We start from the raw sequence: 23,303 nt of genomic DNA, 5'->3' as shown, positions 1-23,303 counted from the left end.
CATGTCCATGGAAAGAACAATTTTTTTTTAAAAACATCACAATATCAAATATGGAATGGTCTGGTTACCAATGTGGAGGTCACTGAAGGTTAGAGAAGAATATATTATGTTTCAGTTGAAGTAAAAAAAGGACGGCACAGCAAAACTAATCTCACCCAAAGCAAAAGAAAAATAGATCTAATTAAAAGAAATAAGTAAGGAAACTACATCTTGCTAAAAATTACTCTAGACAATGAAGTAATATCAATACTAAATATAAATGCACTAAGTGGTATAGCATTCAAATTCATGGCATCTACACAAAACTGTCCACATATTAGGGCATAAAAACCTCACAATCAAATGAAGAAAGACAAATATTAAATGAATCATTTTCTTCTCATGATGCAATAAAAATCATATGAAATCAGCAGCCCAGTTTATGGTAGCAAAAAAATTGGAAATCAAATAAATGTCCTTCAATTCGGGAATGGCTTAGCAAACTGTAGTATATGTATGTCATGGAACACTATTGTTCTATTAGAAACCAAGATGGATGGGAATTCAGGGAAGCCTGGAGAGATTTGCACGAACTGATTCTGAGCAAGATGAGCAGAACCAAAAAAACACTGTACACCCTAACAGCAACATGGGGGTGATGATCAACCTTGATGGACTTGCTCGTTCCATCACTGGAACAATTAGGGACAATTTTGGGCTGTCTGCAGTGGAGAATGCCATCTGTATCCAGATAAAGAGCTGTGGAGTTTGAACAAAGTTCAAGGACTATTCCCTTAAATTTAGAAAAAAAATGGATATCTTATTGTCTGATCTTGTTATCTCTTATACTTTTTGTTTCTTCATTAAGGATATGATTTCTCTCTCATCACAATCAATTTGGATCAATGTACAACATGGAAACAAATTAAAGACTGACAGATTGCTTTCTATGGGGGTGGAGTGGAGGAGGGAAGTAAGATTGGGGGAAAAATTGCAAAATACAAATAAAATCTTTAATGAAAGAAAAAATCCCTAAAAAAATCATGTGAAATAAAGGACCACAGAGAGACAGACTAAAACTTCGTTAGAAACTAAATATCCTAATTGTAAAGAATGAGTGGATCAAACAACAAATCATAGAAACAGTAATTTCATCTAAGACAATAATGAGATAACATATCAAAATTTATGGGATGCAATCAAGGCAGTTTTTAGAGGAAATTTTATATCTCTCAATGTTTACATGAATAAAATGAAGAGAAGATCAATGAATTCAGCATGCAACTAATGAAGCTAGAAAAAGAACAAATTGAAAAATCCTAAATTAAATACAAAATCAGAAATTCTGAAAGATCAAAGAAGAGATTAATGAAATTGAAAGTTAAAAAAACTAAAAACTATGAGTTGGTTCTATGGAAAAGATAATAAAATGGATAAGTCTCTGGTTAATTTAATTTTTAAAAAAAGAAAATCAAATGACCAATATCAAAAATGAAAAGGGTGAATTTACCCACCAATGAAAAGGAAACTACAATAATTCAGAGCTGCTTTGCCCAACTGTATGCCAATAAATTAACAACCTAAGTGAAAATTACTCAGATTAATAGAATAATAAATAGAATACCTAAATAATCCCATTTCAGCAAAAGAAATTGAACAAATAATTAATGAATTCCCTAAAAAAAATCTTTAAGGCCAGATGGATTTATAAATGAATTCTAGAAAATATTTAGAGAATGATTAAATCCAATTTTATATAAATTATTTGGAAAAAACAGGCAGTCCTGACAAATTCTTTTTTTATGACACAAAGATGGTGCTGATACCTAAACCAGAAAGAACCAAAACATAGAAAGAAAATTATAGACCAATTTCCCAAATGAATACTGTTGAAAAACTTTTTTATAGGCCAAACAACAGCATTTAGCAACACTGCAGTCATCAAAAATCAAACTGAAGGAAGGAAGAAAAGACTTCGCTACAGCATGATTAGGTGGGCTGTATTCAGAGTTCCTGGGGCACCAAAGGTGGTAGGATATTGATTATTCAGTCATCCAATTAATTAGAAAGTGCAAAATTCAAGAGGGAAACTCCACATTTCAGGGCTGATATAATAACATCGAAGGACTGGCCCTGCTCCAAATATTTCTCCATCTCAATGACCAACTTCACATTATCCACCACCATCTGTACCAGTTTCATCTCTAAGAAGCCTGGAGATGTCAGACACCACAAATAGCTGTTATTGCATAACCTTTATCTCCCTCTTCTGCAGCCTCAGCTTCTGCAGCCCACACCGGACTTCTCATGCTTGCCCAGATAGGAAAGTTTGATTTGTATACCTGCAATAGGCCTGTGTGCAAGTTGGAAGGGCATGATAGGAAATAGCCCAGATGGAGTTCCACATGAACTTGTAGTTCTTGGTATTAAAAAGGATTTCAATGTGGGTGATCCCAGTGCAGAAGCATATGAACACCTCTTTCATGTTTCCCCCTTCTTCATAGAGATGACTTTCATGTGAGCTTCCTCACTTATTAATACCAGAAAGATCTTGTTGACACTGTTGCCAAATGCCCCTGCCATCTGATCAGTCTTGGGCTATGTCAAATGCCAAGAGGAGTGGGGAATCAGGTTTGCAGAAGAAGTGGTCATCAATCAGCTGCTGCTGTTTCTACTTGGTCATGTTTTGCAAAGCATAGTACTTCCTATTCAAGTCACCTTCCAGGATGGCCAGAGCTTCCACACAGTTTTTCTTTGGCACAGAACTTGTCCTGGCTACAATGCTGGGGCAGGCAGAATTCCCAAATGCTCCAGTCAGTTCAAACACAAAAACTCAACAAATAGTTGGTATCCAGGTTAATACCACCTTGCAGATTGTCAGGGATCAGGTCAGTCTTATACTCATCTAAAGGCTTGTGGTCTCCATGTTGGTGTTCAATGATAGGATAAAACAGTTCCTTGAACGCGTCAGCTCTCTTCATTTCTGGCCACACAGGCCACAGTCATGATGAATGGGTGTCCACACTGATCTGGATGACATCATCCAGGGTGAAGCTGCTAGACATAGCCTTATCCTGGAGTTTTTCATAGAGCTCTGGTGTCAGCAACTTAGTTATGTGGTTGCTGTGCGAAGAGAAATAAGGATATTCATTCTCAGTGGAGTAGCAGGACTTCAGCATATTGTGGATATGGAGAATGGGTGATGGCAAAAGGAGAGGGTGCTTTGGGCATTGCAGTCAGCTAGAGTTTCAGAAGATGCTGCTGCCATTGCTACACTAACCTCTCAGGCCGCTATAACTGAAGCTCAGTCACTGATTTGGATGCAAAAATTTTAAATAAAGCTACTAAAAAAAGGCTAACAGCAATTTATCACTTGTATAATACAGTACCATCAAGTAGAATTTTAACCAGGAATACAGGGATGGTTCAATATTAGGAAAACAATCAGTATAATTGATTACATCAATAAAAATACAAACAGAAATCAAAAGATTATCTTAATAGATGCTGAAAAAGCTTTTTGACAAAATACAGAAACCATTCCTATTAAAAAAAAACTATAGAGAGTAGCAGCATGTATCTAAAATTATCAGCAGTCATTCAATGGAACAGGGATAAGCTAGAAGCATTACCAATAAGAAGAGGGGTAAAACAAGGATGCCCATTATCACTACCATTATTCAATATTATATTAGAAATGGTAGCCTTAAAAAAAAGAAAAAAGAAAAAATTTTTATCTTTAGCATAATAAGAAAAAGAAATTGAAGATACCAGAACAGGCAATGAAGAATTAAAAATCTCACTTTGTAGATCAAAAACTAAAAAACTAATTGAAATTATTAACTTTAGTAAAGGTGTAGGATATAAAATAAGCCCACATAAATCATTGGCATTTCTACATATTACCAACAAAGTCCAGCAGCAAGAGATAAGAAGAGAAATTCCATTTTAAGGAACTGCAGACAACATAAAATATTTGAGAGAATCTATCTGCCACAAAACCCCATAATTATATGAACACAATTACAAAATTCTTCTCAAACAAATATAGCTAGATCTAAACAAATGGAAAAATGTCAATTGCTCCTAAATAGACAGAGCTATTAAAGTAAAAATGACAATCTACTTATTCAAACTACCAAACTACTAAAAATTATTTTAAAGAACTAGGAAAAGTAGTTAAAAATAATTCATCTGGAAGAGCAAAGGTCAAGAATTTAAAGGAAATTAATGGAGAAAAAAAATGCAAGTAAGGTGATCTAGCTAGACCAGATCTAAAACTAAAGTAGCAATCATCAAAACTGGTTTTGTCTAAGAAACAGAGTGGTGGATCAATGGAAAAGAGCAAATGACTCTTAGATAAATCTAAATCTACTGTTAGTAGATCTAGTAATCTACTATTAGATAAATCTAAAGATTCAATTTTCTGGGATGAGAACTATTTGACAAAAACTGCTAGGAAAACTAGAAAGTAGCATGGCAGAAACTAAGACCAACAACTCACATTCTATGGTCAAAATGAGTACAAGATTTAGACATAAAGGAGCACAAGGAAGAGACTAAGGAAGAGATATTAAGAGGGAAAGAAATGATAATCAAACAAGAGAGAGAGAATAAAACAATATGCAAAATGGGGAATTTTTGATTACATTAAATTAAAAAGGTTTTGCTCAAACAAAATCAATACAACTAAAATTAGATGTAAAGCCGAAAGCTGGAAAACAAGTTCTACAGCAAGTGTTTCTGAACTAGACAAAGAACTGAGTCAAATTTATAAGAATGCAAGTCATTCCCTAATTGATAAATGGCCAATGGATATTAAGACAGTTTCAGATGAAGAAATTAAAACTATCTATAGCAATATGAAAAAAAGTTCTAAATTACTATTGGTTAAAGAAATGCAAATTAAAAAAATTGTGAAGTACCACTTCAAACCAATCAGATAGGCTATCATGAAAGAAAAAATAATAAATGTTGGAGGGAATGTAAGAAAACTCTAACACTAATACACTCCAGGTAGATGTGTGAATCCATCAAATTGTAATGGAGAATAATTTGGAACTATACTCAGAGTACAATATAAACTATGCATATCTTTTGATCCAGCAACAGTAAACCAAAGAAATAAAAAAGGGACTAGTACCTACAATTACCAAAATATTTATAGAAGTCCTTTTTGGGATGGCAAAGAATTGGAAACTGAAGGATACCCATAAATTGAGGAATGGTTGAACAACTTTTGGCATATGAATGAGATGGAATACTATTCTTCTGTAAGAATATCAAGCAGGCAGATAACAGAAAAACCTGGACACACTTATATGAAGTGATATTGAGTGAAATGAATAGAACCAGGAGAATATTATACACAGCAACAGCAATATTGTATGATGATCAATTATGATAGATTTAGCTCTTCTCAACATTATAGTGATCAAAAAAAATTTCAAAGGACTTGTGATGGGAAATGCTATGCATATCCAGAAGAAAGAGTTAAGTAGTCTGAGTGAAAGCATACTATTTTCACTTAAAAATTGTTTTTGTTTTTCTTCTTTTTTCCCTTTTGTTCTGATTCTTCTTTCACAACTTCACTAATATGAAAATATGTTTAACATAATTATACATAAATAATCTGTATTTGATTACTTGTTTTCTTGGAAAGGGGGGGAGAGAAAGAAGGATAGTAGAAAAATGTGGAAATCAAAATCTTACAAAAAATGAAATGTTGAGGGGCGGAGCCAAGATGGCATCATGAATGGATCCAGTCTTAGGAGCTCTCTGATAAAAACTAATAAACTAAGGACTCTAACTAAACTTTCGAGAGACAGAACCCACAAAAGGACCCAGTGAGGCAGTTCTCCTACTCAAGGTGACCTGGAAAAGAGCAGAAAGGCCCTGCTCCCCGGGGTCAGAGGGGCAGCCCGCTAGAGGGGTGGCCTGCCAGAGCCAAAGAACTTCAGCCTCCCAGAGGCAGCCCCAGGGCGCTGGGAGCTGCGGCTCACAGCAGTGGGGGAGTCTCCTGAGCTGCACCCCGGGAAGCACTGGCACAAAGTGGGGGAACAGCAGGGACCTCTGCCACAGGGAGCACATGGAGCCCAGCCCTCAGGGCATGCAGCCAGCAGCTTGCTCTTTCTGCAGCCCAAATCCAGGAAACAGAAGCAGGTGGAGCCTGTAAGCAGGAGCCCCCAGGGCATGAGCCCACTGAGCTGAGGGAGGGGAGTGGAGAGAGACTGCAGAGCTCTGTCCTCTCCCTCTGGAACAGGACTCTGGGGCTCTGACCACATTCAGATCCTGATCCCAGTCTAGGCCCCCCCCATAGAACAACAGGGCCCCCCCACCTCAGCCCCGTGGCAGAGGGGAGCGCTTATGGTCATTCACAGACCAGGCCTTTTGGAATGGCCAGAGCTGAACAGAAGGTTTGATCTTCAGATACAGGACTCAGGGGAAGCATGGAGATTGGAGGAGAGGGGGGAAATATGAGGGACTTAATGAGAATGAACTGCATGTATAGAAAAATGATACTGATAATACTCATATGAACTATCTCAGTTAATAGAGCAGGTAGAGGGAGCTTTTATAGTTGAAGCACAGGAGAAAGCTGAATTTGAAGATAAAATATGGTGTAAAAATGGAGTCAATAGGAAAAAAAGGGAAATGGAAAGGGAGAAAGAAAAAGGAGAGGGGGAATAGGCCAAGATATTTCACATAATAAGATTTTTTTTTATTACAATGAGCTATTGCAATGATATGGAAGTGGGGGAGGCAAGGGGGAATGAGGGAACCTTTGCTCTCATCAGAGATGGCTAGGAGAGGAAACAGCAAATATACTCAATGGGGTATACACATCTGGAGTAAGAAGGAGGGGGGAGCAGGGGGGAGGGGTGGGGATGTGAATAAAGGAGGAGAGGATGGACCATGGGGGGACAGTGGTCAGATATAACACATTTTCTTTTTTACTTCTTGCAAGGGGCTGGGATTGGATGGCCTGCCCAGGACCATAAGGCCAGGTGGATTCTGGGCCTAAGGGGTGGTATGGGGGCTCAGGGCTTCTTGGCCCCAGGACCAGGGATCTGTCTGCTGCACCACTCAGCAACCCTACAGCAGAGTCAGAGTGAAAGGAGAGAGAAAATATAGTACATGGTAGTGGAGAAATAAGAAAGGAGGGAGTTGCAGTCAGCAATGGCAATGTTGGAAAAATATGGAAGTAACTTTTGTGATGGACTTATCATAAAGAATGTGATCCACTCACGACAGAGTTGATGGTGTTGGAACAAAGACTGAAGCACATTTTTTGTTATTATTATTTGGGGGAGGGTGCAGGGCAAGTGGGGCTGGGTGGCCTGCCTGGAGCCACACAGCAGAATGATCTTTGGGTGTCTGAGGCAGGATTTGGACCCAGGTGCTCCTGGCTCAAGGGCCAATGCTCTGTCTGCCACCCAGCCACCCCTACTATTATTACTATTTTATTTTATTTTGGGTCTTTTTTTTTCTTTTTCTTTTTTGGTTTTTGCGGGGCAGTGGGGATTGGGTGGCTTGCATATCACATGGCTGGGTGATTATTGGGTTGACGAGGCTGGATTTGGACTCGGGTGCTCGTGGCTCCAGGGCTGGTGCTTCGTCCACTGCGCCACCTGGCCATACCTACAATTATTACTATTATTTTTTTTCAATTTTAATTTTTTTTCTCTCCCCTTTACTTTTTTCGCCCAAGCAAATCTATCTATATTCATGGGGGGGAGGGGTATTTTGTTTACTTGTAAACAAGTATATTTTATTAATGTAAAAAAAAACCATTTGTATGAAATGAGAATAAAAAAATTAGAAAATAAAAAAAAGAAAAGAAATGTTGAAAACTATATTTACATTTAATTGGGAAAAAAGAAAATACAAAAAGAAAAAGAAAAATCTGTCTAGCTACATACAGAGAAAAAAACAAGTAGAAGAATTCATACTGCCTGGATTTTGACAAAACTTTGGTAGCCTAATAAGGCTTTCCAGGGATACACCCATCTTAGATAGGAATCATGGATGGAAAATGAGCTGGGTGAAAAAAATGTATATAGCAAGCAGTGCATTTATCAGCATTTAATAAATACTTGCTGAACTGAATTAAATAACTCCAAGCAGTTCTCTCCTCTAAAAGTCTTTTTCTCCTTGAAGAGTCGATGCCTATCAATCACAAAACATCAAAATCTTTGAAAATTCAAAATCACAAGTGACTAAAGGGCCAAAGAAAAGATTTACTTTGACTTTAAGTAGAGCAAAATGCATTTCCAACAATGACTTTGATATGAAAGTGATAGAAAATCCATTAAGGACATGTATAATTAGTGGAAAAAAGTGAGGTGGATATATAGCAAAATTAAGAGAACTGATGGACAGTACCAGTGCTACACGTCTTCAGTTCTTTGATCACATCTGACTCTTCATGACCCATGGACCATACTGTCCATGACATTTTCTTGGCAAAGATAGTACAGTTTAGACATTTCCTTCTTAAGTGGTTTAAGGGAAATAGAGGTTAAGAGACTTGTCCAAGGGTCACATAACTAGAAATTTCTGAGACTGGATTTAAACTTAGGTCTTCCTGACTTCAGTCCCAGCACTCTATCCACTGAGTCAACTGGTTGTCTTCTTTGCAAACAGGGTTAAATGACTTTCCCAAGGTCTCACAGTTATAAAGTGCCAGAGTACAAATTGGAAACCAGGCCTTCCTGACTCCAGGTCAAGCACTTTATCCACAGTAATCTAGCTGCTCCTAGTGCTACAATGGTATTCATGAAGTACTAAAAACCAAAAAAGGCTCTCTAGCATATTAGGCAAACTTCTGCTAAGGATTAGTGAAAGGGCAGTAGAATGAAAAGCAAATGCATGAATAAAGTAAAAATCTGTACAATGCGAAGTAGCATGCTTACTGATGAAAACATAGATCTCTAAGAATTTAAGTAACGCATTAAAGGATAATATATTAATTAAAGCAATAATACTCATTAAAATATAATCTCAAATTTCTGAATCTAGGTTTGGGAAATGTTTCTTTAGATTTTTTACCACAAACCACTAAAATTAGATTTATAACTGAAGTGAGTGTTTTAGCTTTAAGTCTCAGGACTTTTTTCAGTTGTATTTTGAGAAATGAAAAAAACCCAGAACAGGCAAATAGTATGTAATGTTACTAAAGTCTAGTAATTCATAACTGAAAAGGTCACTTCTAGATATTAAGTATCTCACAAACTTTACTTTCATCTATTTTGTAATTATATTGTATGTACCTATTTACATGTTGCCTGTCCTATAAAAATGTAAGGTCCTTTAAGGCAAGGACTGCTTCTATTCCACTTTCTTTGCATGTCTGGTACATAATAAGCCCTTAATAAATGTTTTTTGATTAGATAATTAAATAATGCTTCTAACATCAGCTTTGTCATCAGCTAGCTATGAAATCCTGGATAAATCATCTAATATCACTGTACATCAGTTTCTTCATCTGTAAGCACAAGGAAGTAAAGTCAAAAACACTCTCCAATGTATTCTAAATTATGAGTAGCAGTTTTCTAAATTTTAAAGAATCTATTATTTTATAATTCTATCAGTTGTTTCATGAAAGTCCCATATCCTCTTTCTATATCTATATCATTTCTATATCAATCATTATCTCCTCACAATCCTACATTTTCTATATAAGAATGCTTTATGACAAAAGCAAATCCTGAGATTTGAATTTTATTAGAAATAAAAGAAACCAATGTCTTTGGCTTGGGAATCTTTTGACTAAAAAAGTAGTTCTGTAATAATGATATTTACTGTTATTGGATTTTGAACTTTGATCTTATTTATACAATCCATTATGATCTTTATTTTTATATTTTAATACAATATTAATGACATCTAGTTCTCCATTGGTTCTTCTAGTTATGTTTCAGACCTGCAAACAGCAATCCACTCCCACTTTGTATTTGCATAATTTGCTCAATCTGCTGTTCTGCAAACTCTTCTCTGAGGTGTGCTTTCTTTCAGTTCAGTGACATCTGCTAACACAGACACATTTTCTACCCTTTCATAAAAGTAACTAATGAAATGTTAAATACTAAATCCAAATTTGAATTGTGTGAAATACTGCTTATGTTACTGTCTAGGTACACTGTGTTTAAGAAGTAAAAAAAGAACTTTTGAAAATTTTCCTGCTTTTTTTTCCTCTTAAGGATATGATTTCTCTCTCATCACATTCAATTTGGATCAATGTATACCATGGAAACAATGTAAAGATTGGCAAATTGCCTTCTGTGGGGGGTGGGGGTAGGGAAGTAAGATTAGGGGAAAAAATTGTAAAATTCAAAATAAATTAAATCTTTAAGAGAAAAACAAAAAAAGAACAAAAGAAAAAGAAAAAAAGAAATTCTTCCTGCTTTTAATTTTTAATACACAAAAGGATAAGACAATAAGAGATTCCCACAAATCGTTCTGTATTGAATAAAACCTTTCAAAAAGGAAGAATAGAGGTATCAAGGAAACATGAATACAAAATAGAAACTATTCTACTGATGCCAATAGTATCTGAATTTCTGATAATATTGAATATTTTCACCATCTAAAGAAAAGCATTTTTTAAAAATGACATTTGTAGACTTAAGTCCCTTTTGCCTCATTTACTACATTTAAAATATGTATATAATAGAAAGCTAAAACAGATCATCTTAAAATGCCATCTAGTTCTAAAATCAATAATACACCTAACCTTAATAAGAATTTGAGTTTTCTCAGAAGAACAAAAAAATGATCAACCAAAGCTCTTTAACTGGTCTTCCTACACATTTCTGTTACTTAGTTACAGGATCAAGAGGTGTATAGAATAAAAATTCAGTAACTGAAACAAGTTGGCATATCAACTAAGGGAGATGTCTATCAAAAATCAGACTGAAATGTAGAAGAGACCTTAGGGCTCCTTAAGGAAGATGCTGCTCAGCTAACAAAAGCTGAAAATCAAATTGACATAAATAACTAAGTTACCACTCTACCACTTTTTGAAACTTAGTACAAAAGCTAAGTAAAAAAAGTACCTTTGTACAAAAGCTCTTCATTGAGATCTTGAATTCAGTAAAGTTAAATGTTATTCATGCAAATTGATTATATTTGTTAAGGAGGAAACTTTTGATAGTCACTAAATGAAATAACCTTTGATAAGTCCAACACTCATCTACATAGAACAGCAGACCTCAGAACAACCAACTCCTTAAAGGTTACACAGCTAGTATGTAGGTAAGTACAGACCCTATGATTCTGAGTTTAAAATTCTTCTCATTATATCTTTGCAGGGAGATTCTAAGAGGTAGAGGTGTGGAAGAAATATATTCCATTCATGGGGAACTGTCCATACAAAAGCAAGTAGAAAAAAAAGAAAAAAGGAAGTAGATGGGAGATGAAATGTCATATATAGTTTCATACAAGTAACTGACTTGGCTAGAATACAGCATGTATGATGAGAAATAACATGCAGTGTGACTGAAGCTACATTTACTCTGTCTTCTCAAACAGATTATGAACTTTTGGAGAATTTCTATAAGTTTTGTATTACATGCTATCCCACTATTATATCATATTCTATTTGCAGAGTATGAAGAAAGCACAGCAAAGAACACTGAAGTCACCAGCCCTGGAGTGGTGTACCAATTAATTCACTTACTAGCTATAATGCTGGACCAGTCATACCTCTGTAAGGCTCACACTCTTCATTTATGGAGATGCAAGACTTGAATCACAGGGTTGTTGAGGGCAGTCCTGGATAAGTCATAAGGCATTGCCCAAGCATAAGATACCATCCATTATCACTTCCTTCTTCAAAATTTCAGTACCTCTAAGATCTAGAATTTCATCATTGTAGGTACTCCTTTGGATAAAGAGGATAATCTTTCCACATTAAGAAATTATAAGTAAAGTCTGAAGAGTTGGAAAAAGCCCATTACCTTGTAGCTCATTTTATGATCAGCTTGGTCTGGTCTTTAAAATGAAGCTAGTTTGTTTAGGTTAAACATACAATCCATTAAGGCAGCCACTCCTAAGGTTAAGCATACAATGCATTAAGACAGTCATACCTAAAGTCCTAAAGGACCTGGAAAGAAGGATTCACCCTGGAAAGGATCTCAGTTGGCCTTTGGAGGAGCATTATAATTTATCTGTATATGCTTATCTAGCACTAGATATAGATAACATGAAGTAGGGACTGCTAAATAGAATGCAACCTGTCAGCAAGCTGATGTTAAAAACATTCTTCAAGTCTATGAGAAAAAAATGTGTAGAGGAATAGACATGTATTAAGCATTTACTAGGTGGCAGGAGCTGGAAATACTAAGAAAGACAATACAGCTTTCCTTTCTTCCATAGATATTATGTTCTTATGGGGGAAAGTCATATACATAAAGGATAAACAGAATAAATCTGAAGAGGTGATTTGCCTGGTAATTAGGGAGGGAGGGCACAAATAGCTGGTGAAATGAGACTGTGCAGAAGAAAGTGGTGAATCTGAAAGGAAGAAAGAGTTTCTCTACAGAAGAGGTTGGAAGGAAGCCATGTTCCAAGTGTTTACCTGCTCTCTGAGCACAGAATTAGAGAACCTGTTTAAATGAATAGAAGAGATCTCTTCTATTTTCAAAATTTTCTGAGAGTAACTGGTGGTTGAGCACTATAATGAAACACTAAGTAATTGCTGGAATCTCCTTTTTCTGGAGATATTAAATGATGAGATAGATTCTCATATATGTTGAATGGTTTAGAAGTTCATAAATTTAGACTTAGTTAGAAAGGGCCCTAAAGTTTATAGAGTCCAACCCCAACCATTGACAGATGAAGAAACCCAAGTCCAGAGCCCTGAAGTAATTCAGCCCACACAGCAAGGATCTGGTGCTCAAGTATTCTGGCTCCAAAGGAAGAGCTTTCTTTCCTTTTTCTTTCTTCATGCTGAATAAGTGACTGTACTCAGTCCAAGTCAGACCATAAGGAGGGCTCTTAAGGTCAATTCTCGGGTGGTCATTTGATAGGAAGGACCTTAAGAAGCTGGAGTACATTCAGAAGAAGGCAAAGGGAATGATGATGAGCCTAAATTCTTGCCATATTAGGATCAGTTAAAGAAAAAGAAATTTTTAGAGAAGACAAGACTTGGTGGGAAATATTACTTGCCTTAAAGTATATGAGGGTCTGAATATGGAAGAGTTTTTGTGGTTCTTGCCCACAGCAGGGAATGGTTAACCTCTAAAAGTCCTTTCTAGAATTTTCAGTCCTTTCAGATTCAAAATTTTTATAGATCTAATGGTCTCAAGCAGAAACTGGGAAAGGATACAGTCCTGAGAAATTTCTTCCTTTTTCTTCTGAATCAGACAGAAAACATCATGGCATTATTATAGCAACATTTAGAAAAGAAGCCTGCCCACAATAAAATCAGTATGACCTAAAAAGAAAAAAAAAAGAAAGGAAAAAGAAATTTCTATGCCCCAGTTCTAGTTTTGTTCCTGGCCAAAGGTACAACCTTAGGCAAATGGGTTTAATCTGAGACTTACTGTCCTCATTCACAAAATAGGAACTTCCCCAGGGGATGACATACAGTGAAACTAAGCATTTTAGAATAATCAAAGCAGGACTGAGAGGATTCTTAGAAAATGATAAAACTTAAGTACTAAATATTGCTCTTAAGGAGACCAATTTTAGATGAAACAAGATTTCAAAACATTTTGATGTATATGTTCATTTTAAATGGTCAAAATATATCCCTGCTATGAAATGAACTCATGTTTTATGCTTATATATTTATATGAGTATATCAACACTTAAAATATTGCAGCCCCATGGTGAAAACCAAACTCAAGAACTTTCTAGCTCCCCCATGCTTCCCCTGGTGCTGGGGGAATGCATGCTGGGAATGGAAAATAACACCTTTCAAACAGATAAGAGGTTTGTTTTTTTCTTTCAGTTAGATCTATCACTATCTGGTTTATATTTTTCCATGGGTAGTAGGAAAAACATATATTTTACAATGAAAGGTTTGCAAGCCTACCTTCTTTTGCTGGACAAAGTCATTATCATCTCAACAAAAGAGCTGACCTTAAGTAAAAGTAATTTCAGCAATCGATTTTTTTTGCAAGGCAATGGGGTTAAGTGGCTTGCCCAAGGCCACACAGCTAGGTAATTATTAAGTGTCTGAGGGCGAATTTGAACTCAGGTACTCCTGACTCCAGGGCCGGTGCTCTATTCATCAGCAAAAGATTTTTAAGGGATAGATTGACATTGACTAATTTATTTTTAGGTTGTTTTATCCTCAGAAGTTTGGAGAAGCTAATGTTACAATTTTACAAAAGAAAAATGTACATGTAGTGAATTTATTCTTTAGAGGGACACAAAATAATTTTATATTAATTTTCATATTTGTGTTAATTGCACCAAATGCTAATATGATTTATTGAGTTTTTAAAATCCATATGTATAATACCTATCTTGCAATGCAATTATCTAAGAAATATTTTAGAGGCAGTTAGATAGTGCAGTGGATAGAGCACCAGCCCTGGTATCAGGAAGACCTGAGTTCAAATCTGACCTCAGACACTTAATAATTACCTAGCTGTGTGACTTCAGGCAAGTCATTTAACCCCATTGCCTTTTAAAATAAAAAAAAGAAATACTTTAAAATTCAGGTCTAATAAATTGACTTGGTACAATTTAAAAATATAAATGAAACATCATTTAGATGGATAAATATGAAACATTAAAAAGTTTGACAGAGGACTATAATATATTTATATCAGACTAATTTTCAAATTCAAAGTAAATTATACCCTCTTTACAGCTTATCTAAATATTTACAAATGAATCAAACAAGAAAAGCACCATTTTTAAGGGATTAATTAATCAAATGTATTTCTTACCCAGTAGATAATTTGTATGATGACACAATATTAAGAAAATAACCTGAAGGAAAAATCAAACTGTTTAGGACATAAATAAAATAAATATTTTTCCAAAGAGCTGAAACACTTGGTAATGTTCATCATTAAGAATCAGAAGTGTTCTTACTAAATCTCAGGAAGCAGATAATTAGTTAAACATAATTTGAAACACTAACAGCCAATTCTAAATGAATAGGTCCAAAGTGTACCTGTTCCTTTATTGCCACAAAACAGGTTAGTAATTGAGAGCATCTGCTCCACAGGACACTGTAAAAATACTAAGGTGAGGGAAAAGCAAAGAAAGGATTGCTATGGGGATGCAGACATATACTTTTTTTTCTTTGAAAGAATGGTGGATGTTGTCATGGAAACTCCCAAGGGCCACAGAGATCTTAAAATTCCATATGTGCTATAAGATTTCTTTAATTTCTGTAATCTGCAAAACAGTTAACATATCTATGTTTCTTTTGAAAAGAAATTAAATAGGACTGACAGAATTGAATTAAATACCTTGGGCTGCAATTTGGCTATGTAAGCATTTATTTCTATGACCTTGACAAAGTTATCCATAAAATGGGGATTATAATATCTTACTGACCCTCTCAACAGACTTGCTGATTTGGTTTAAAGAGATGGCAGATAGTAATAGGCCTTTGTAAAAGAAAAAGTCATATAAGTAAAAGGAGTAATTAACCTCATTCTAGCCCTTAAAAGAAGCAGTTTTACCTCAATAGCATTCAGTCAAAGTAGTATCAGTCTTGCTTAAGAATGACCTCTTATTTAAATGACTATGATCTATTGATTTACTGTTGAGGGATGCCAATTAATGATAATTGTAGAAACCCTAAAAATCCATGGCTAGGAAATGGCAACTATTTTTCAAGGTCACCAAATGCTCAATTAATTACACTTGTCAATCTAGACTAATATCTCATCTACTACAAGTAAAAGGTTAGTCTTACATATACCTAAAACTAACTTACCTATTCTTTGGCACTGTATTAAATAATGATGAAAATTAAATACCAAAAAAGAATAAGATATTACACTTGAATTTTACATGTTGCAAAATATTTCTAAAATTTTAATGGTTAATACTTACATTTTTATTGATACTTTATTTTATTTTTCCAATTTCATGTTATGAAAGTTTTTCAACATTCATACACTTGCATATTTCTAAGTTACATATTTTTCTACCACCCTCCTTTCCCACCCACCCCCCCCTCCCCTCAGTCTGATAAAAAGTGGTACATTTATAGTTATGTTTAACATGTTTACATATTAATCATTTTCTGTTTGAGGAATTAGGGTTAAGGAAAAGAAAGAAAATCATGGTACAGGAAGGAAAAACACAAAAGAAGTTTTTAAAAATGTGAATTGTGTACATCCAGATTCTATGGGTTTTTATTTTACTTTTTTTGTCCCACAGGTTGTGAATGATATTGTCCATAACAGGTCTCTCAGGGCTATCTTAGACCTCTGAACCACTGAGAGGAGTTGCATCTATCATGGTTGCTCAACTGACAATGTTGTTATTGTGTACAAGGCTCTCTTTATTTTGCTCCATTCGCTCAGTATCATTTCATGTCATTCTTTCCATGCTTCTCTAAAGTCCAACCATTCATGATTTCTTATAGAACAATAGCACTCCATAACATTCATATACCATAATTTGTTCAACCATTCCCCAGTTGTTGGGTATCTCTTCAATTTCCAATTCTTTGCCATTTTTCTAATTTCTAATTTCTTTTGAGTATTGCTGGGTCAAAGGGTATGATCAGTTTTATTGCTCTTTGGTTCTAGTTCCATATCACTCTTCAGAATGGCTGGACTACTTCACAACTCCACCAACAATGCATTAATATACCAATATTCCCACATCCTCTCTCATATTGATTATTTTCCCCTTTTAGTCATCTTAGTCAATGTGATATGTGTGAGGTAGTCCCACATAGTTATAATTTGCATTCCACTAATCACTAATCATATGGAGCATTTTCTTTTGATTATATATAGCTTTAATATCTTTGTTTGAAAACTTCTGTTCATATCCTTTAAACATTTATTAATTGGGCAATGACTTGGAACCTCATAAATTTGATTCAATTCAATTCACTTAGAAATGACACCCAAGCTATGGAAATTGCTTCCAGCTTTCTGTTTTATTAGTGCAATTTTTTTTTTTTACTTTAACATAATAGTCAAAATCATCCATTTTGAAATTTATAAAGTACTCATTTCTTGTTGGTCATAAACTCTTTTCACAGATCCAACAGATAAGAGTATTTATTGAACTCTATGGCATCATCCTTTATGTCTACATCTTATAACCAGTTTGACCTTATTTTGGTATGGGGTGTGAAATGTGGGTCTATACCTAGTTTTTGCCAACTATTTTCCAGTTTTACCTACAGTTTTGTCAAATTATTTCTTATCCCAGAAGGTAAATTCTTTGGGTATATAATCATTTACCACTGTTTCTTTTGTACCTACTCAAATCCACTGGTCCATTACTCTACTTCCTAATCAGTACCAGGAAGTTTGATGACTGCCACGTAATAATACTTTGAATTTCTTTTAAATCAATTTGCTTGATATTCTTAACTTTTTTTGTTCCAGATAAATTTTATTACTATTTTTTCTAGATCTATAAAATAGCTTTTTGGTAGTTTGATTAGGATAGCCCTGAATAAGTAATTTAAGCAATTTGTCATTTTATTATATTATCTTGGTCTAACCATAAGCAGTTGACATTTTCCAGTTGTCTAGATTTGACTTTGTGTGAAAAATATTTTGTAATTGTGTTCATACAGATTCTGGACTTTAGATTACCAAGTATTTCATATTGTCTTCAGGTACTTTAAATGGAATTTCTCTTTATATCTCTTGCCCTTGGGTTTTGTTGTTCATATACAAAAATGCAGATGATTTATCATGCTACTTTGCTGAAGTTTTTAACTATTTGAAGTAGTTTTTAGTTTATTTTCTAGGGTTCTCTAAATGTATCATCAAATCATCTCATTACTAATTCTAATTCCTTCAATTTCTTTCTCATTTGTAAAGCTAACATTTCTAATACCATATTGAATAGAAATGGCGATAATTGGCCTCCTTGTTTCACCCCTGATTTTACTGGAAATGCTCCTAGTTTATCACCATTACATAAAAATATTTCTTGTTTTTTAGACAGATAATACTTATCATTTTAAGAAAAAACTCCATTTATTCCTATACTCTCTAGTGTTTTTAATAGGAATCAATGTTGTATTTCAGCATCTATTGAGGCATAATATATTTTGCTCCATTCTTTTACCTTTACCCTGTGTGAATCTCTCTGCTTCAAATGTATTTCTTATAAACAACATATTCTAGGATTCCAGTTTTTAATCCATTTTGCTATCTGCTTTTGTTTTATGGGAGAGTTCATCCCATTCTCATTTATAGTTAAGATTACTAATTCTATATTTCCCTCTAAACTATCTTTCCTTTTTTGTACTTTTCTTTTTTTCCTCTTATACTTCCTCAGCAATGTTTTGCTCCCTTTCCCTTCTAACTTAAATTTTACTTTACTAAAATTTTCCCTTTTATCAGTCCCTTCTTTTCCTTTCATTCCCTTCCTGCACCTACTCCACTGTAGGGCAGGAAAGATACTTAAACCTAATTGGGAATGTATGTTATTCCCTCTGGGTCGAATCTATTGAAAGTAGATTTACTCAATGTTTGCACCCTCCCTTCTTTCCCATTACTACAATAGGTCCTTGTGTTACCTATCAACTAATGCCCAAACTTCTCAAAGTACAGATTTCTTTTTGTTTTCATTGCTTTAACTTTGGCTTGTACCCACAACCCCTTTGTCAAAATATCTGTCCTGATAGAAGTACCATTCTCAAAGGTTGATTGTTTGATAAAACAGTATTGTCTCATAGTCACTAAGTATACTCCTCTCATTTATTCCATTAGCAAAACATTTCTCAAGAGTCATAAATCACATCAAATTATAATTAATGTATATGCCCTCTCTTTTCAAGTATACTCCACAATCCTTAGGACTCAAAACATCATACAAAATCAAATCATTTCATATCTTCCCCACTCCACCCCTAAACACACTACCACTGTAGCCAAAGCATCAAGCAAAGCAAAATCACTTTATGATCTTTTCATATCCAGTCCTTCTAAGTACACTCCCTCCCTCCATCTCTAAAGTATCCAACTATAAACATTCAAGTCTCCCCAAAGAAAGAATCTGGTACATTCTCTCCCTCCTTGGAGTTTTGGTTCTGGAGGGGTCTTTTCCTGGAGGTATTCTTTTAATGTCTATTCTGAATTCTTGACCTAGTATATTAGGATATTTCTTCCAATTTTCCCAGCAATTTTTATCAAAGAGGGAGTTTTTATCCCAATGGCCTGACTCTTTGGGTTTATCAAACAGCAGCTTACTATAATCATCTCCTGCTTTTACACCTAGTCTATTCCACTGGTCCACCACTCTATTTCTTAGCCAATACCGAACAGTTTTGATGACTGATGCTTTGTAATATAATTTTAGATCAGGTAGGGCTAAGCCACCTTCTTTTGCACTTTTTTCCATTAAGCTCCTGGCAATTCTTGACTTTATTTCTCCATATGAATTTACTTAGAATTTTTTCTAACTCATCAAAGTAATTTTTTGGAATTTTGATTGGTAGGGCACTAAACAGATAGTTTAGTTTTGGTAGAATTGTCATTTTTATTATATTAGCTCTACCTATGCATGAGCAGTTGATATTTGCCCAGTTATTTAAATCTAATTTAATTTGTGTGAGAAGTGTTTTATGATTGTTTTCAAAAAGATTCTGAGTCTGTCTTGGCAAATAGACTCCCAAATATTTTATATTGTTTGAGGTTACTTTGAATGGGATTTCTCTTTCTAGCTCTTCCTGTTGTTTCTTGCTAGACATATAGAGAAAAGCTGAGGATTTATGAGGGTTTATTTGATAACCTGCAACTTTGCTAAAATTGCTAATTGTTTCCAGTAGTTTTTTAGATTATTTCTTGAGATTTTCTAGGTAGAGCATCATGTATTCTGCAGTGAGTTTTGTCTCTTCCTTCCCAATTCTAATTCCTTTAATTTATTTTTCTTCTCTAATTGCTCATGCTAACATTTCTAATACAATATTGAATAGTAGTGGTGATAATAGGCACCCTTGTTTCACCCCTGATCTTACTGGGAATGCCTCTAGTCTCTCCCCATTGAATATAATGCTTGTTGATGGTTTCAGATAGATACTGCTAATTATTCTAAGGAACAGTCCATTTATTCCTACACTCTCTAGTGTTTTTAATAGGAATGGATGCTGTATTTTGTCAAAAGCTTTTTCAGCATCTATTGATATGATTATATGATTCCTGATAGGTTTGTTGTTGATATAGTTGAATATACTAACAGTTTTCCTAATATTGAACCAACCCTGCATTCCTGAGATAAATCCTACTTGATCATAATGTATTATCCTAGTGATGACTTGTTGTAATCGTTTTGCTAAGATTTTATTTAGGATTTTTGCATCTATATTCATCAGAGAGATAGGTCTATAATTTTCTTTCTGTTCTAACTCTTCCTGGTTTAGGTAACAGTACCATATTAGTTTCATAGAAAGAGTTAGGCAGAGTTTCATCTTTCCCTATTTTTCCAAAGAGGTTATATAGGATTGGAACCAATTGTTCCTTAAATGTTTGGTAGAATTCACTTGTGAATCCATCAGGCCCTGGAGATTTTTTTTTAGGGAGTTCAGTAATGGCTTGTTGAATTTCTTTTCCTGAGATAGGATTGTTTAGGTATTTAGTCTCTTCTTCATTTAACCTGGGCAACTTATATTTTTGTAAATATTCATCCATTTCACTTAGATTATCAAATTTATTGGCATAGAGTTGGGCAAAATAATTTCGAATTATTACTTTAATTTCCTCCTCATTGGTGGTGAGTTCACCTTTTTCATTTATGATACTATTTGGTTTTCCTTTCTTTTTTTTTAATCAAATTGACCAGAGGTTTATCAATTTTATTGGTTTTTCATAATACCAACTTTTGGTTTTATTTATTGATTCAATAGTTTTTTGCTTTCAATTTTATTAATTTCTCCTTTAATTTTTATAATTTCTAATTTGGTACTTAATTGGGGATTTTTGATTTGTTCTTTCTCTAATTTTTTTAGTTGCATGTTTAGTTCATTGATTTCCTCTTTCTCCAATTTATTCATATAAGCATTTAGAGCTATTATATATCCCCTGAGAGTTGCTTTGAATGAATCCCATAGGTTTTGGTAAGTTGTTTCATTATTATCATTATCTATGATAAAATGGTTAATTCTTTCTATAATTTGTTTTTTGGTACACTCATTTTTTAAAATGAGGTTACTCAGTTTCCAATTTGTTCTGGGTCTGTATCTCCTTGGCCCAGTATTGCATATGTCTTTTATTGCATTGTGATCTGAGAAAGATGTATTCACTATTTCTGCCTTTCTGCAGTTGATCATTGTTTTTATGTCCTAGTACATGGTCAATTTTTGTATAAGTTCCATGTACTGCAGAGAAAAAGGTATATTCCTTTCTATCCCCATTCAGTTTCCTCCATAAATCTACCATATCTAATTTTTCTAACAATCTATTTGCCTCCCTAATTTTTCTTGTTTGTTTTATGATTCGATAGGTTTTTTTGTACCTCTTAGTGTAATGAGATTTACCCCATTCAATCCCCTCCCTCCTCCCGTCTCTTTCCTGTCCCCCTTTTTAGGGCGGTAGTGGTTTTTTTTAGATTATTCTATCTAAGTCATAGAAAATTCTGAGTGTCTGACCCTTCTAGTTCTCTATATTCTATTGAATAGAGTCTAAATTCCTGAGAGTTATTAGAGTCTTTCTCCCAAATGGGGTTAAAGCCAGTTACATCACATTAGATAGTAGTCTCATGGATAGGTCATGAATGTCCATCATTTCTGCCAAGGTGTATTCTCGCTGTTAGAGTTACATTTACTGCATTTTTTTCTTTTACCGCCCCCCCCTTTTTTTAGCTTTTCATGTGTCTCTTGAACCTCCTGTTTGATGTCTAAATTTTCTGTTTAGCTCTGGTCTTTTCATCAGAAATTTTTGGAATTCTTCCATTTCATTAAATGTCCATCTTTTTCCCTGGAAGAATAGGCTCAACTTTGCAGAAAAGTAGATTCTTGGCTGCATTCCAAGGTCCCGTGCTCTTCAAAATATCTCGTTCCAGGCCCTTCGATCCCTTAATGTTGATGCAGCCAGGTCCTGCATGATCCTTACTGTGGCTCCTTGATATTTAAATTGTTTCTTTCTGGCTGCTTATAGGATTTTCTCTTTTAGCTGATAGTTCTGCAGTTTGGCCACAACATTCCTTGGTGTTTTCATTTTAGGATCTTTTTCTGGTGGGGATCGATGTACTCTTTCAATAACTACTTTGCCCTCCGATTCCATGATATCAGGGCAGTTTTCCGTCACTAGATCCTGTAATATTAAGTCCAGGCTTTTTTTCTCTTCAATGTTTTCAGGAAGTCCTATAATTTTCAGGTTGCTCCTCCTCGATCTATTATCAAGGTCTGTGGTTTTGTTGATGAAGTATTTTACATTTGCTTCTACTTTTTGATTTTGTTTAACTGACTCTTGCAGTCTCGTGGAGTCATTAGTGTTTGTAGACTACATTCTTTTTTTGGGGGGGGGGGGAGTTTTCTTCATTAACCTTTTGCAACTCCTTTCCCAATTAGTCAATTCTACTTTTGAAAGAGCTTTCCATTTGACCAATTGAGGTTTTGAGAGAATTAATTTCTTTTTGCCATTTGCTCATTTGAGGATCTGAGAGAATTGTTCTCATTTTGTAATTGTCCAATTGATGATCTGAGAGATTTATTTTCCTTTTGTGTTGCAAGGTCTTAATTGTCTCTCCTGAATTTTTAAGCTCCTTCCTTATTTCTTCGAGGAAGTCTTTCTGTGCTGGAGACCAGATTGTATTCTCCTCAGAGGTTCCAGGTCTCTCTGAGTTGGGGTCTTTCCCTTCCAGGAACTTTTCTACGGATTCACCTTTCCGCTGACCCTTCTTCATTATGCTAAGACCTTGAGTTGGGGGGACTGGTTCACCTGGGCTTGGGATCGCTAACGGCTTTACTGAGTACAGTTTCTCTGGCTGGCCAGTAGGAGGTGCTGGTTGCCCTCTCTGGAGTGTCTGTGACCTAGGTTGAGAGGCCTTCTCCCTTTGCCCAAAGGAAGGAGTTAGAACTATTGAATTCTTTTGCCTTCAATCAATGGTGGGCTTTACCCTGGCCTGAGGTCATTCCACAGCTGGGCTGGTTCTTCAGCTCACACACCTGGGCCTGAGGCAGAAGAAGTTTGCAATTGTTTGTTTTGGAG

The 23,303-nt window shown here is 35.0% G+C and overlaps 1 protein-coding gene and 1 pseudogene across 1 annotated transcript in view; both read right to left on the bottom strand.

Moving 5' to 3' along the window:
• Window positions 1–23,303, bottom strand: part of VWA8 (von Willebrand factor A domain containing 8) — a 469,402-nt gene that overhangs the window by 381,341 nt on the left and 64,758 nt on the right. The window lies entirely within an intron of this gene.
• On the bottom strand, window positions 1,389–6,818 carry LOC141491120 (creatine kinase B-type pseudogene; annotated as a pseudogene).

This window comes from Macrotis lagotis, chromosome 6 (genome assembly GCF_037893015.1).
Source record: "Macrotis lagotis isolate mMagLag1 chromosome 6, bilby.v1.9.chrom.fasta, whole genome shotgun sequence".
Taxonomy (NCBI): Eukaryota; Metazoa; Chordata; class Mammalia; order Peramelemorphia; family Peramelidae; genus Macrotis; species Macrotis lagotis.
The sequence above is the reverse complement of the archived record's forward strand: the minus strand, read 5'-3'. Positions and strand labels throughout refer to the sequence as shown.